Source organism: Sus scrofa, chromosome 13 (assembly GCF_054392235.1).
Source record: "Sus scrofa isolate SSC_HxYL_T2T_F1_AM1 chromosome 13, Sscrofa_HxYL_maternal_Yorkshire_Landrace_v2.0, whole genome shotgun sequence".
Lineage (NCBI taxonomy): Eukaryota > Metazoa > Chordata > Mammalia > Artiodactyla > Suidae > Sus > Sus scrofa.
Window position 1 is genome coordinate 78,451,304 of NC_139395.1, and position 12,750 is coordinate 78,464,053.

At 36.3% G+C, this 12,750-nt stretch overlaps 1 protein-coding gene and 1 long non-coding RNA gene across 22 annotated transcripts in view; both read left to right on the forward strand.

Annotated features, from left to right (window-relative positions):
* GRM7 (glutamate metabotropic receptor 7) overlaps positions 1-12,750 on the forward strand; it is an 894,437-nt gene that overhangs the window by 372,739 nt on the left and 508,948 nt on the right. The window lies entirely within an intron of this gene.
* LOC146397418 (uncharacterized) lies at positions 1,712-6,131 on the forward strand. The gene is made up of 2 exons (XR_014823665.1): positions 1,712-3,701; positions 3,815-6,131. It is a non-coding gene; the product is annotated as an uncharacterized LOC146397418 (long non-coding RNA).

The following is a 12,750-nucleotide window of genomic DNA, read 5'->3' on the forward strand; positions in this document are numbered from 1 at the left end:
AAGATGACATGGGTGTCAACACATGAGCCCTTAAAAGTGGAATGGGAAGGGAGAAAAGTTAGATATGTTTGGAAAAAGAGGATAAAGGAGGCAAAAGGGAAGGTTAGAGAGATTTGAATGATGAGAAGGACTCAACCCACCACCACAAACTTTGAGGATGGAGGAAGGGTTCATGAGCTAAGAAATGTGGGTAGTTCCAGAAGCTGAGACTGACCCCCAGCTGACACTAGTAAGGAAAAAGGACCTCAGTCCTACAACCACTGAGAACTGAACTCTGCCAACACCTTTAAAGAGCTTGAAGCAGATTCATCACAGAGCTTCTACAAAGGAATGCTAACCTTGATGACACCTTGATTTCAGCCTTGTGAGACTCAAAGCAGACATACTAGAAGAGCCTGCTGGCTTCCTGATATACCAAACTGTGAGATAATAAAGGGGTATTGTTTTAAAACATGACATTTGTGATAGTTTGTTGTGGCGGCAATAGGAAACAGCAAGCAATAAAATTATCTCAATTTCAGTTTTCTTTTATAAACCCTTCCATCCTAGATTTTTTGTGTGATCTTTAGATTTGCATTAAATTTCACAAGTGTTAGAATTAATTTTGTTTTAAAATTACTTCTGTGTTCATTGCCAGTCTTTCAGTAATTTTATCCAGTTTGTTTTCTTAGTGCTTTAATATGTACGAATCTCTTGCCACCAACATAAATGACAGCTTTTCAGGGTAGTGAATTTTAGAATCAGACAACATCTTTCTCATAATTTTACTCCCATTATTGAGCTAATACTGGAGAGAAAATAACATATTTTCCCTTGTGCCTATGCTAATTTTTTATTTAGATATTTGTTCTTGAAATGTGTTTGTTGACTAAACTGCATAGGTGACTTTTTACTATTAATAATTCCACTTAATTGGTAATATCTTTGCATCTATGCTCAAAATATGTTTGTACATTGCACATTAAGAGTTATGTAGTTTCCTTTTATTCTAGTCTTTGAGGAATGCTAATTATCACAATTTTGTTCTGATAGTCATACTACAGTTTCATAATTCTTATTTTGTGGATCTTGTAATTTTTCCTTCTAAGAACTAGAAGATTTCTTAAGCTTCCATCTACACTATCATATTGTTTCTTTTCTTCACCACTCCTTGAGCTACTTTTAGCTCTGCAAGGCATCTGTAAATTTTGTCTTCTTGAACATCTTTCATTTCATGTTCTATCTTTTATCTAATTTTATTGTAATCACCAGGTATATTCTCTATAATATCCTTTTACACCCTAAGGAATTGTTTCTCAAAACTAAATACTTCTCCCTTTTGAGTTATATGTACTTCATTTTTATAGAAACTTTTCATGGTTGGGCTATTTTTGGTTTATTTTTCTGTACATACAGGAGTCTATTCTGGTCTGATTTTTCTAAAAACATAGCAAGGGAATTCCCTTTGCCCATAAGGATACCTTTGAATTTTTTTTTTTTTTTTTTTTTTGTCTTTTTACCTTTTCTAGGTCTGCTCCCGTGGCATGTGGAGTTCCCAGGCTAAGGGTCTAATCGGAGCTGTAGCAGCTGGTCTACACCAGAGCCACAGCAACATAGGATCCAAGCCGCTGCATCTGTGACCTACACCACAGCTCACAGCAAGGCCAGATCCTTAACCCACTGAGCAAGGCCAGGGATTGAACCCGCAACCTCATGGTTCCTAGTCAGATTCGTTAACCACTGTGCCACAACGGGAACTCATGAAATTTTATTATTGAATCTTATAGAGCCAGATAATAAAAATATACATGGCCCTTGCAGTGGTTTTCCAACTGGAAGTCAGTTATGAAGAAGCAACAACTGCAGGTTTCTGTGTAAAGGAATTGATCTCATCATGGTTTCTTCTTTATGTTGGTAAAGCTGATCTATTATTTAGTTTTTATACCTTTGATTTTTTCACCTGGTCTTCATTTATTTTATAGAGTATGGGGTATTCATGATCTCTTTCCTATTGCTTTTATTTTTGGCTCAGAGGTTATCCCAAGTAGGTGTTGGTTTTCTCTTGGATGTCTTTCTTGCCTTTGATCATCCTAGAGAAACTACATTCAATTCAAAAGCTGTTGTTTTAGAATAGCAGATAATTAAAAGGTAATGGTCCTTGTAGATTCCATAGCACATGCTCATGACCAGTGTTTTATTTACTGTTTGAGTATAAAAGAAGGAGAAAGAATACTAGAGGGTGTTTACTAAGCAGATTAGATTACTTAAGTCAGTTACCCAAACCACTGATCTTCACAAAGTATCTCAAATTTTGGGAATAGATATGGCACATTTTTTCATTGGCAGTAATTATGGAGGGAATTTTTTGTCTGTCTATTCTCTTAATCATGTTTTAAAGTTTTGACAGATGGTAGATAAGTATTTGATGCAGTATGTGTAGAGTAGGGGGTGAGGGGACAGTCATACCAAAATAAGGCACATATACATGTTACCATTTATTCCCAAGTATCAAACATTTCATTGATCCCATATTAGGTAGTTTTGCTCATTCTTAGGTGCCCTGTTGTTTTGCTTTGTGTGTTACAAATTGTGTACTAAAATGTTTAATTTCTTTCCTAGTTTTGATAATTATAATTTTATAGCTATTTAATATAGTACTCAGATTGTATGTCATAATATATAAACTACTTCTTTGTTGATTCAAAATGTGGTTATTTACTCTCTTTGCTATTATAGAAAATATCAGCACTAATATTTTTATCAGTATGTTACTTTTGAATTTTTTATTTGCATAGATTTTTATTAAGAGAAGGATTAATATATTTTAGGGTAACTTTACCTTCAAATTCTTCACTTACACTTTTCAAATTACTTTCCAAAATATTTATACTAGTTTATAACATTTTCAGCCATGTAACTATCACTTTGTACTCAAACTTAGCAGCATTTTGTATAATTTCTTTTGTACATTAAATGAATCAGTTAACTAGAAATGGACACGTCCAAATTGCCAAGATGATTATTTTCTTAGTATGGTATGAGTTTTTTTGTGTTTTAAACATATGTAAAATTGTTTTTAAAAATTAATTCATTTATTTACTTATCTCGTTTATGTGATACTGAGGTCCCATGAACTATTTAAGGGGATTCTGAATTTCTGAAACTTAAACACTAGTTTGCAAATGGTACCTTGAATATCAACTTCATCTGATAATGTACTTGTAATAATTATTTCTATGGGTTTCTATGAAAGTAACAGAATCACTTGTGAGCAGTTCAGAAGATTAATACTATGCACTAAGGTCTTTACGGCCCTTTTTGAAATAGAGTATCAGTGTCTTCTATTGGCAAGTTAATATTCTAAATTATGGCTGCAAAAAAATGACTTTCACTTATTTAGGTAAATATTTACTATTATGTGCTAGGGTACCTATTATATGCCAGGTCCTAAAACTCATCAAACATATAAAAGAACACGAATTTCAGTGCAGAATTATATTAGCTTTCTGTTGCTGTGTCATAAATCACCATAAATTCAGCAACACATTTATTATCTCACAGATACTGCAGGTTAGAAGTCAGGGCAAGGTTACACATTTGCCTTCTTGGTGTCAGTCCAGGCTTGAGTCTCATCTGAGACTTGACTGGGGAAGAATTGATTTCAAGGTCATTGAAGTTGCTGGCAAAATTCATTTTCTTGTCTTTATGACTGAGTGACTTGAGTCTCATCTGAGACTTGAGGCTTGAGTCTCATCTGAGACTTGACTGGGGAAGAATTGATTTCAAGGTCATTGAAGTTGCTGGCAAAATTCATTTTCTTGTCTTTATGACTGAGCTTTTTACTGGCTGTGAGCTAGAGGCTACCACAGGTCCTAGAGGCTTCCTACAGTTCTTCACCATGCTGATGTATGCATGAATATTACTTTGCCAAGACCAGTAGAAAAACTCTTTCACTTTAGTTTGCTAAAATGGAATCCTGTATATAATTTAACATGATCTTAGGAGTGATATCCTATTAACTATGCCTCTTTCTCCTGATTAAATGCAAGTCATAGGATCTGCCTATGCTCAAGAGGAGAGGAACAAACAAGACTTTGAATCATCAGTCACTTTAGGGTATATTGAAGACAAGGTAATCAGAAAAATTTGAATCTCCTATTTGAGATTATTTAAAACAAGAGCCTCCTGCCCTGTTCATCATTATTTTTAACTGATTCTCTCATTCATCTACTTTGTTTTTGTGAAAGTTTTCATGCCGTGTTATACTCCATAGTCTGTTCTTGGGGAATTTGCATGACAATAAACCTCTCTTTTAAGGGTTTTTATTATTTCATCACAAACATTTGTTTCAGGATCAAACTATACAAAGCCTAAAAGTAACATTGCTTTAATTTGTTCCCATAAATAAATTCCACTTATCATTAAGCATATTTGAAGGGCAATCTCAAGGGCATTCTGACTTAACTAAGACTTACTGCAAGTTAAGGAATTATTTGGCAATGATTAGAAGAAAATAGATTCTCCCTGAGGTATTTGGTTATAATTTTTATTTAAATTGTTTTAATATTAATTAAGGTGTCTCTTGCAATGTTCAGCCTATTTAACTGTAGAAGTCTTAGTCATATACTAATCCTTTTCTATACTATGTTTAATAATTTTTGGATTACCTTTTGCCTTTTGTAATTTTACCATTTGTACTAACCCATGAGAAATCACAAGAATTTAGTTCACATTGAATAAATGTTCATAGTTCAAGCATTTAGGAAATAAAGGGCAATCATTTATTCTAGAATAACTGGGTAACTCTGTACAACATGGTTGTTAGAATTCTGGCAGATAATGGAGTAAACTGTTGTCTCCCTTACTGTGTTTCACAATTTTTTTCCCCATCTTGTTCATCATGTTGTCCCATAGAAAGCAGACACACTGAGTTCAGAGAAACCTAGGATTGTGTCCTATGACTACTACCTCTTTCAGTACAACTTTGAATAAACAACTGTTCTCTCCTTTGAAATTTTCATCTCTAAAATGGGGATAATAATGCTGCCTTCCTCCTATGGACATTATTGCTCTTAAAATAAAAAGGCAAACATAAAATGCTTACCACTGGAAAAAAAGCACAAAGTAAGAACTCAATGAAGGGAGCTATTTTTTTGTTAAGTTACGGTTATACTTAAAAGGCATAAAAGTGCAGCATTACTGCCATGTATTGGTTAGCATCAGAACCAAATTGTGACAGGGATTTTCACTAGCTAGTGTATCAGATAAGAGGTTTTTTTTGGAGTTCTCGTTGTGGTGCAGTGCCTAACGAACCCAACTAGGAACCCATGAGGTTGTGGGTTCGGTCCCTGGCCTTGCTCAGTGGGTTAAGGATCTGGCGTTGCCGTGAGTTGCTGTGAGCTGTGATGTAGATCGCAGACACAGCGGCTCGGATCCTACGTTGCTGTGGCTCTGGCATAGGCTGGTGGCTACAGCACTGATTAGCCTGGGAACCTCCATATGCCATGGGAGTGGCCCAAGAAATGGCAAAAAGACAAAAAAAAAAAAAAAAAAAAAAAAAAAGGTTTTTTTTTTTTTTTTGTCTGCAAGTGACAGAAATACAACTCATAAAAAGATAGAGAGGGAGAGGCAACATAGTGTCTTAGATAATGTAGAAGTCCAAGATGATTCCTAGCATAGGGATCATTAGACCTCTGCGCTCAAACACTTTGTCAGAATTCAGTCTCTCCCATTGTCTTGTGTGTACTTTAAAATTGATAATCTTCACTCAGGTGCTCCTTTTACAAAGTGATAAGAAAGGCATTGCTTCTTGATTTGTTTCCAAAAAATTCCTTTTTATACTCTGATGTTACCAATTTATGTCATGTACGCATCTCTGAGCCTGTAACTATGGTGAAGGGAATTAATTTAGTACTAGGAATGTACAAACCTGGAACTTGATAAGACAAATCCAAACTGAACCACATGGACCAAGAATAGGTAAGTAAAAGTGCTAGTATCATAGCAGGGGAAGGATCAAGACTGGATATTATATCATAAATAATTCAGCAGATGTTCAATACAGCTGTGTCTAAGGTAAATGCCCAGGTATGTATAAGTTTGGGACAGTAAGAAATTGATGCTGATTCTGGTTAATACTAACAAAAAACAAATTTATTAGGAAACGGGATTTAGGAATTTCAGAAGGAACTACAGGATCCAATCTTGAATGCTTGCTCAAGGAACCTCTGAGAATTTCTTCCAAATCTTGTATTGTTTGAATGAAAAATGAAATTGTACGGCAAGAGTGAATGATTCACCTGGCTTGGGTCATGTTTCCATTCCTTGCCCAGGAGTGGAGAGAATTATGAGGTTATCACATTCAGCACTCCTATGAAGACTGTGTCCAGTGGGAGGGGTATTTTCCTAAATCAACATCTGAGGGGCTGTTACTAACGGAAGTGGAAACACACACAAAAAACCCCAAAAACCCAAACAAACATTGCTATAGGCTGGTAGCTACAGATCTGATTGGACCCCTATCCTGGGAACCTTCATGTGCCATGGGTGTGGCCCTGAAAAGCCAAAGAAAAAAAAAAGAAGAAGTGGAAACAGGCATTTGAAAGTCAAGAATAACAGAGGAATCTACAGTTGTGCCATAATATAATCCCTCTCCAAGTGTTCTGGGATTTAAACATGGCTCTGCTGTCCAATGTGTGATATTGGGAAATTAATAATTTAATTCCCTGCCTCTTTCTGTGTAGATAATATTGATACCTAAGATTTAGGTGTCTAGAATAGGAAAGGATAGTAGTTTTGATAATGATGAACTAAGGATGTGATCATGTGATCAACCACCTAATGATTGGGCTGAGGTATTAATAGTTTTATTTAAAAATTGACAAATGTTAACATAGTACTGATTGTATGTTTTTACCCAAAAGAGAGAAAAATGTTATGATTTTCTTTTAAGCCTCCATAGCATCATGTAGTGAAAAGAATCATAACATGAGAATAAGTAGATTAAATAATTTCCCAGATGTCCATTGTGATCAACTATATGACCCCATAGAGGGGGTCCCTTAATCTTTCTAGCCTCGGTGATTAATCTGAGAGGTTGTGTGTTTATCTTAAAGTGTTAAATCCATGACAGTAAAACAGTCAAAAGAGAATGGCAAATAGTTGCTCCATAGGAATGTGCTTATCATAGATAACTTTTTGAGCATTTACTATCTGGCAGGCACTGATTTAAGCATATATATGTATTGATTCATTTAATCTTCTCAATGATCCTATGACGTAAACTCATTATTTCCTTGTTATAACTGAGGAAACTGAGATACAGAGCCTAAAGAAACTTGTCCAACATCTTACACGTAGAACTGGCAGAGCTAGTGTTCAAATGCAAGCACTCTGAAGCTATCACTCATTTTCTTTTTAAAATTTTATTATTTTTTTGTTTTTTATAATGATTTTTATTTTTTCCATCATAGCTGGTTTACGTTCTGTCAATTTCCTACTCTACAGCATGGTGACATGGTTACACATACATGTATAGATTCATCACAAGTGATTAGACATAGTTCCTAGTGCTATACAGCAGAGTCTCATTACCTATCCATTCTAAACTCAATAGTCTGCATCTATTAACCCCAGACTCCCAGACCATCCCACTCCCTCCCACTCCTGCTTGGTAACCACAAGTCTGTTCTCCATGTCCATGAATTTCTTTTCTGCGAAAAGGTTTATTTGTTCAGTATATTAGATTCCAGATATAAGTGATATCATATGGTATTTGTCTTTCTCTTTCTGACTTATTTCACTCAGGATGAGAGTCTCCAGTTCCATCCATGTTGCTGCAAATGGCATTGTTTCATTCTTTTTTATGGCTGAGTAGTATTCCATTGTGTATATGTACCACATCTTCCTAATCAAATCATCTATCAATGGACATTTGAGTTGATTCCATATCTTACCCATTGTGAATAGTGCTACAATGAACATGCAGGTGCATGTGACTTTTTCAAGGAATGTTTTTTTTCTGTATATATGGCCAAGAGTGGGGTTGCTGGGTCATATGGTAGTTTTATGCATAGTTTTCTAAGGTACCTCAATATTGTTCTCCATAATGGTTGTACCAGCTTACATTCCCACCAACAGTGCAGGAGAGTTCCCTTTTCTCTACACCCCCTCCAGCACTTGTTATTTGTGGACTTACTAATGATGGCCATCTTGACTGGTGTGAGGTGGTACCTCATGGTAGTTTTGATTTGCATTTCTCTAATAATCAGGGATGTTGAGCATTGTTTCAAGTGCTTGTTGGCCATCTGTATATCTTCCTTGGAGAAATGTGTAATCAGGTCTTTTGCCCATTTTTCCATTGGGTTGTTGGTATTTCTGCTGTTGAGTTGTATAAATTGTTTGTATATTTTAGAGATTAAGCCCTTGTCTGTTATATCATTACAAACTATTTTCTCCCATTCTGTAGGTTGTCTTTTTGTTTTCTTTTTGGTTTCCTTTGCTGTGCAAAAGCTTGTCAGTTTGAATAGTTCCCATTGGTTTATTTTTGCTTTTAATTCTGTTGCTTTGGGGGACCTGAGAAAACATTTGTAAGGTTGCTGTCTGAGAATGTTTTGTCTATGTTCTCTTCCAAGTGGGTATAGAGGGAACACAACTTAACATAATAAAAATGACAAACCCACAGCAAATATAATACTCAATGGAGAAAAGCTGAAAGCCTTCCCACTGCAATCTGGAACAAGACAAGGATGCCCACTCTCATCACTGTTATTCAACATAGTATTGGAAGTCCTAGCCACAGCAATCACACAAACAAAAGAAATAAAAGGCATCCATATAGGAAGAGAAGAGGTAAAACTGTCACTGTATGCAGATGACATGATACTATATATAGAAAACCCCAAGGACTCAACCCAAAAACTACTTGAACTGATCAACAAATTCAGCAAAGTGGCAGGATACAAGATTAATATTCAGAAGTTAGTCACATTTCCATATACTAACAATGAAATTTTAGAAAAGGAATAAAAATTCAATACTTTTTAAAATTACACCCCCCAAAAAATCAAATACCAGGGAATAAACCTAAGGAGGTAAAGACTTATATGCTGCGAACTATAAAACATTAATCAAGCAAATCAAAGAATACAAACAAATATAAAGATATCCAATGCTCCTGTGTTGGAAAAATTAATATTGTAAAAATGGCCATACTACCCAAAGCAATCTGCAGAATCAATGCTATCCCTATCAAATAACCCATGACATTTTTTCACAGAACTAGAACAAAGAATCCAAAGTTTTATATGGAACCACAAAAGACCCACAAATGCCAAAGCGATTCTGAGGGACAAAAACCAAGCAGGAGGCATAACTATCCCAGACCTCAGGCAATACTACAAAGCCACAGTCATCAAGACAGTGTGGTACTGGTACCAAAACAGACATACAGACCAATGGAACAGAATAGAGATCCCAGAAACAAACCCAGACACCTATGGTCAATTAATCTTTGACAAAGGGGGCAAGAACATAAAATGGACCACCTTTTCAGCAAGTTTTGCTGGGGAACCTGGACAGCTGCATGCAAATCAATGAAGCTAGAACACACCCTCACACCATGCACAAAAATAAACTCAAAATTGCTGAAAGACTTAAATATAAGACAAGTCACTCATTTTCATATGAAGATACTGGTCACTTATTCATTATTGTACTTAGTAGACACAATAGGAATTTGAAAAAGATATTGAGGTGTTTTGACTATAATCCGAAAACAAAATCAAAGATTGGATGGATTTTTTTATTTTAATGATTTTTATTTTTTCCCATTTAGCTAGTTTACAGTTTTCTGTCCATCATTTACTGTACAGCAAGGTGACCTGGTTGCACATACGTAAATACATTATTTTTCCTCACATTATCATCCTCCGTCATAAGTGACTAGATATGGCTTTTAATGGGAAATGCTCTCTGGAGAAGAAAAACAGCATTTGGAGAGACAGAAACAAATGAGCTTCTTCCCTTTCCCAACTTGGCTTACCACATTTTTTTTTTCCTCGTTGACAGATGTTTAATGCTTCCTTATGTTTCTAGACTTTATGGATCAGCAATTTCCCATCTTCTACTTGAACCCTTATGTAGGATGGAAATTATCTACTCAAATTGATTAAATTAACATTGAAATAAATATATGTTCACACATTTTAGAATAGAAACAGACAAAATGCCATACCCATCCCTTGGAAGGAATTGAAAACTAACCATGGACATTCTTATTGTTTTGAAATATATATATGTGTATATACATACATATATAAAAAGCAGGCAGGATCATATAATGCTGGCTTGTCACATCACCTATCAAGTGTCACCAGGTTGCTATTCTAGAGAAGTTACTTGAATTATAATCATTTGATTAAGTATGTGCCAGAAGTGTTCCTTAGTGTTTAGCTCTGAGTGAAGGTTCATTTTTCAGTAAAAGGCATTGGGTGTAACTTTGATCCTTCTCTTGCAAATGTTCATGATTGCTATGATGACAATGAGAGCAGTGTGGGAGGTAAAGAGAAACTCAGATATAGATTAGAAGTTGGATAATGGGCCAGTAGCTTGAAGGGGCTTTCGAAAAGATTTTTTTATATATAAGAATGCATTTTTTTTTCCTGAACAGCATTTGTGAATAGACAACAATCTGAATAGGCTTAAAATATGATGTGCTAAGAAATTTTTGCAGACAACATTAAGCACGCCTCAGGGAAAAAACAGTGGAGCAAACCAGGGCTGTGGATGTAATTTTGGGAAACAGCTATTGCTTAAGACCCTTTTGGTCTATATGAATCTTACAGTGGGGAGAGAGTGGTATAGGTCATTACTACTCAGCTGGACCACACAAATTGCATTTACACTGTCCAGCCAATAGGCTTAAACCTGGAGCTATTACAAAATTTGTGTGGGGGTGGGTGGGTGGGAATGTGGGGAGGGAAATGGGGAGTAGAAATTTCCTTTGAGGAAAATAGGAGTGCTCTTTTTGGTTGTACTGCAGGAAAAAAAAAAAAAAAAAAAAAAGAAAGTCTGCTTATCACCCCTCCTTATGGAAGGTTCTGGGCACTGAATTAAGCATTTGCCAGGTGAGTTAGCAGTTCTTGGATTTCAGTCAGTTTTCTTGTAGCATACAGAATCCATCCAAAAACACGTGCTCTACAAAGATTATTCAAATCAACTCAATACTCAATCAATAGATGCCTGATAATACAATATTGGCACTTAAATGTCTCTTTAGAATTTTATCAAATTGGCCATATAAACAGATGAACAGATGGTATTCTAAAATATTTTTATCTGAAATCATTTTTTTTAATTGAAAGTTTATTTTTTTCCCTCTGGAACACTTTCCATGTCGGCTAAGTTCCAAGGCTTACCAATAAAAGCGCCTTTGCTGGGATGTTCCTGGGCAGTGATGTGACAGATCTGTAGAGGCAAATCGCCATAACAATGACTACAACAACAATCAGCATAACAGGTGGCATTTACTGAACACTTAACTATGTGAGAGGCCCTGAACTGAGGACTTTCCATGAACTGATATATTTAATCCAACAATGTCTCTGTGAAATAGATATGATAATAGATCATTTGTTATGATCTAACATTTGAGATTTGAGTAATTGCCCAAGATTCCTGAGTTATGAAGAGGCAGACTTGGATTTAGCCAGGCAATCCAGCTCTAAATCTGCCCCCTTTACTACTGCCCTCCAGTAGGAAAGTCCCTCAGCTTACCATTTATCAGGACCCAGTTTAGAGTGGGCACTGTACTAGATACCCATGATACAAAGGAATCCTAAGTCCATGTGATCTGCTAGGACAGAGAGGTGAACAACTTAACTCCAACAATGCACTGAACAGAAATTAATCAAAGATGATCAGGTTTGACAGGAAAGTAAGTGATTAACTGTGAGGAGGCAGGAAAGGAAAGACTGTGGCTGTGGTACCATTTGAGATGCCTTTTGATACACAAATAGGAGTTTCAAGAAATGATGGGAAGGGATACTCCATAAGGGAGAAAGAGTACGTGTACGCAGTACACAGACATAAAAAGTTCTCTCCTGGATATGGGAAGAGTCTCTTCCAATATCTTTTCACACTCAGACCTTGTAAATAAGTCAAATTCACAGTGTTGACTCCGTATTGAATCAAAATATACATTGATTTTTTTTTTTTTTTGTCTTTTTGCCTGTGCTAGGGCTGTTCCCACGGCATATGGAGGTTCCCAGGCTAGGGGTCGAATCAGAGCTATAGCCGCTGGCCTACGCTAGAGCCTCAGCAATTCGAGATCTGAGCCACGTCTGTGACCTACACCACAGCTCACGGCAACGCCGGATCCTTAACCCACTAAGCAAGGCCAGGGATTGAACCCGCAACCTCATGGTTCCTAGTCGGATTCATTAACCACTGCACCACGATGGGAACTCCTGATTTTTTTTTAAACAAACAGGGCAACTTTTCAAACTCACACTAGGCTTTTAAAAAATATTATTGCTTTTTTATGAAATGAGTTTTTTTGTTTAGTTTTTGATTTTTATGGGCACACCTGTGGCATACGGTAGTTCCCGGGCTAGGGGTTGAATCAGAGCTGCAGCTGCTGGCCAATGCCACAGCCACAGCTATCTGGATCCAAGCCACGTCTGCGGCCTACACCACAACTCATGGCGATGCCAGATCCCTCATCCACTGAGAGAGGTCAGAGATCGAATCTGCATCCTCATGGGTACTGGT